Genomic DNA, 4619 nt, shown 5'->3' on the forward strand with positions numbered 1-4619 from the left:
AAATGAGACAACCGCAGAAGCTTCATTATTCTCCTACACGTGAAGACTTTTCACCATGAAATATAAGCCTCAGCATGCAGGCACCATTGGCACACAAATTCATCTCTCGAGGAGGAAGAACTGTAATAAAATGCCTCCAATTACATGTCTGGAGTTAGAAATACCAAGTAACCAAAATGGATGTGTTCTACCATGGAACCTTCAACCAAATTGTCTGGAAAATATGCCTCAAAGGTGGTACAAAAATGTGGTCATTTTTCCAAAACTCATAGTTGATGACGCATAGGTACGACATATTAAACGGGCAGAAAAAGAATTATTGCGTACCGTATTACCATACCATATGTAGACATGTGTCCCACAAAGTCTATTTCCCATCTCTTGACATAGCAAATTTTTCTCCTTTGCCATCACTAGTACAGAGAGAAATAATATGGGACAAATGTAATTTTACCCTGCAGAGCCCAATGGAGCAAAAAGGAGGTGCAATATATTTTATTGAAATATCCAGAGTAATTACAGGCACCAAGAGCAGAATCAACACATTTAGTCAACGTTACAAAGCTTTGGTTGCCACCATAAGTGTCATCAATGGGGTCCACCCTTACTGACGCTGAACATACGCAGCAAACGAAAACATTATTCTCCAAATTTCACTCTGCTTTTTATACCCACAGATATTTTTGAGCCCCAGACAAACGTGTTGTTGCCTTACAGAAATAAAAATGTCATGGATGAGGTTCCATCAGTACGCCACATGATTATGGAGCTTTCACAGCCAAAATAAAGTCTGTATTAGGCTTCTGAATAAGTCTATTCAGTAACTGAGTACATTACCGTATTCTCAGAGGGCTTAAAAATTATTCAGTGGACATTAACTTAGATATTTGAAAGCCTTTTAGAGAAAATATGAGTTTCGTATAAATGTCCACCTAAAAGGATTGTTTTATCTTGTTTATAATTTATGCAAAATTTGGCACATTTTTGCTTTGTCAAGTCACTGTCAAACAGTTAAATTTAACATGCAGTTTACCGTGTAAACATGTTAATATCAATAATATTATGTAAGTATCCTTTATATGCATCAGCAAGCACGTTCAGTTTAGCATTGCAGATGTTTAGCACAGCCTTATCCTTATCTCAGATGTTATAGCATACTGGCTTTCAGACACCAAAACTTTTACAAATATGCCACACACCAGGAACGGAAACCACATCCAAACAGATGTAATTTAACCATCATCAGTGAATCATCATTGCCATGAATCTGCACTGTCTGCCCTTTCTTTCATCTGAGCTGGAACAAAATGTTACAATCGGTCCGGATTTTCATTACTAACTGTGATTAGAGCATTTCCTTCATCCAAACATAAGCCCTTTTCGGAATCACCCCATGTTTGGGATGTCTGAAAAGGAATAGTCATCTGGACCATTGGAATCATTATTTGGGTGTCTGCTCGCAGTAGGAACAGTAACTGTGACGGGAACGCTGTGGCGAACCACAACTATGACTGGAGTGAAGCTACACATAAACACAGTCGACTTGTTTGATTCCATATTTGTTACGTTTTAAAGAAGACAACTTTGGATACCAGGCTATATACGGAATATCCTCAGACCGATTAGTGGGATTTGAATCAACTGTCTGACTTTAAGTTAGAATTTCAGTGCACATACAGTACAATACCCTTTTCCTATTCATTTAGTTAGAATTTTTCTGACATTCTTAATCAGTCACCCGAGGCCTTATAAGGACTTTATTTCACAGGGCAAGTCTTCTGATTCACAGACTCACCAGTGAAGAAATAAATTGCTGTGTTCTCCCGCTCATTATTACACTGCTAAAGATGCAAACTTCCCTTTTAATTAATGGAAGTGGAATATTCTCACCCAAAGAAAGTCTCGGTACAGCTGAGAGAATGTTCAGTTTGTCCGATTGTAAGCCAGATAGAAAATACTGATAGTTTGTTGATATATAATCAGGCATATTTTGTCCAACTGTTGTTTCAAACATGCACATTTTATCTCACAGCCCTGTTTTTCCTCCTCCAATACGTAACCATGTAATGATGTCAACCCTGTCACTACTTCTAAAGGATAACACGCTGAGTTTTAAGGGCTTAGAAAGTGAAACAAACGATAAACACTTAGCGAAACATTTACACTTCCCTGGGCAAATTCCCAGAGAGTGAGCTAGCCAATAAAATGACTCAACGTTTTAAGGCTCTTCTGAAATTCTACATCTGCACAGGAACAAAATGCATTAGTCCTTGTTGGATGTAGAATTTCCCTTTAAGTCCTTCATGTATAGAACACATGTATTCCTTGCAGCATTAGCCATATAGTTTATCGTTAATATGCAGCACATGTGATAGGAAATGGCAAGACTGAGATAGGGAAATTAATTACAGTCCTTTTATTGGTACCACAGAATCAAAACCGTCATCCAAAAGAGTTTTAACATATTCTTTGGACTCAATATTGATTGTACCAGGCTGTTGGTCAAGATGTGGTTGTCCCAAGGGGTCTTTAACAATGAGGTGCCTGATGAGGGGATACATAATGAAAAACAGACATTTGATTGAGAATATCTGAGTCATGTCTGTTACAGTAAAAACATAATCAAATAATCAAGATTTAAAGGGCCTTTGGGGTCTTACTGGACGGGTGGAAAAACATCATTTTGACTCATTCAAAAGGCCAGTCTGCTGATTGTTGACTCTTCTTTACGGAATTAATTCTGGTATCAATTATGCATGGTCCATTATGGGTGCTTTTTGTATATTTAGAGACAGGTGGCAAGTGAATGGAAAGAAATAAGCGGAGAAACATGATGTGATGACAGTGTTGGCCACAAAGGGTCATAACCATGTAAGATCAAAGTTTATATACGAGACCAAACTTTTCAGGCAGTGTACGTAAACGCCCCCCCAAAAAAAGAAAGAAGAAGAAAAAAAAAAAAAGGTTAACATGCTAAAGTTAGCCTCAATCTTTTATCCTTAGTTGGAAAATAGTCAGTTTGGGCCATATCCACGAATGGTTGGCTTTCGTGTGGGCCTAGCCGATAAAAATGGAGCTAACAGATAGCGTCTAATTCGCAAAGCAAACAGTGAAATTCATTACTATAACATTGCTGCCAAGAATATTTGTGCGTATTTCAATAAGTTAATACGCATATATGTGACTGACAAATTGCCCACCTCTATGCAAATGAGCCTCATTGGTAAACAATTATTATTTCACTAACACCAGCGCTAATTGCCACACGCAGTTTTGAGTGACATAAATGCCATCGATAGAAAGCTGCGGTAACATTGCCGCAATCTGTGGAAGCTTGTTTATGGCAGCAGTAGAATGGGGAAGCCATGTCTTGATTGTGGCCGGCTGATGAATTGGTCCAACATTACTAATTATTTTTTATTTTACAAAATTGTCTCGCGGAGGCCATATTCAACCCCTTTGCAAGCCTGATCCGGCCCGCAGGCCGTATGTTTGACATCCATGATTTAAATGATTGAAAATGCAACATGCCCACAAACTGTCGTCTGTTAGAGTGATCAAGCCAATTAGTATATTTAGTAAATCATAAAACAACAGTGTGCAAATGAAGTGTTGGGCATAGTAAGAATTCTGTTGATGCTGTGGAATTGATTTTTGATGAATTGGATCCTTTAGACAAAATGGAGTGCACTACTGGGCTGTGGCCAGCGGCAACACTGATAATTCAGTCCTAACTACTTTGCCATCTACAACCTACAACAAAACATCAGCTCTAAGAAGTTGAGTTGACATCAACAAAGTCCTCCACTGCGGCATTATTATGCCAATACAAGTTCAGAACGTTCTTTAAAAATGTTCTTCAAAAAGAGAAAGAAATAGTGCCAAATGTGCACCCCTCCAAATAGCCGCACAGAGAACAGCAAATATTAGTTATGATCAACTCGGAATGAACATTTTTACTGTTACTGGAGTCCACACAAAGCTTCTGCGTTAGTCTCATCACTTGGACTCTCTTTGTTAGTTTAAGAAGCCTTTTCGTTTTCAGTGATGTTGCACAACATGACATAAGTAATCTGCATTGTTTGATTTCAAGATATCTTTCCAAAGATGCTTCAGATTATTTTGATTAAGCATCGTTTTAAAAGTTTTAGCGCTCTATGGGGTATACTTTGTTACTTTTTCCACCTTGCTGCTCAGTAATTGCCTTTATAACGACTACGCGCTGTCATCTGCAACAGTTTTTCCAGTTTTGATTTGCACATCAAGGCCTCCATATTTTCCCCCTGACGACAAAAGCAAAGGCGCTAGTAGAGTTTTATACTTGACTTTTAGCACATAATGTTGGTTGACTATGCTTTTCCTTCCATTTTTAGCCAATCTGTTGATTCATTCATACGTCCTTGCATAATTTGGCTGCAAAACTTCAACGATTATCTTCGCAACTATAAAGGCTTTGTTTGTTCCCGACTGGATTAACCAACAACAGATTGTTCTGGTCCGTGTTCTCGTGGTGCCGCCAGACATTCCATCTACCACCATTGACAAATCCTATGAGGCTCAAAGCTTTTAGCATACACGCAACGTCACTGCTAAGTCTGTTACGTAATTGAAAGCCTGCT

General features: G+C 38.5%; 1 protein-coding gene across 1 annotated transcript in view; it reads left to right on the plus strand.

The window, feature by feature from the left end:
• The window catches only part of LOC144031793 (diphthine--ammonia ligase-like), a 35116-nt gene that overhangs the window by 25777 nt on the left and 4720 nt on the right, over positions 1-4619 (plus strand). The gene's annotated exons all lie outside the window — the stretch shown is intronic.

The sequence above is a fragment of the Festucalex cinctus genome, chromosome 12 (assembly GCF_051991245.1).
Source record: "Festucalex cinctus isolate MCC-2025b chromosome 12, RoL_Fcin_1.0, whole genome shotgun sequence".
In the NCBI taxonomy this organism is placed as follows: Eukaryota; Metazoa; Chordata; class Actinopteri; order Syngnathiformes; family Syngnathidae; genus Festucalex; species Festucalex cinctus.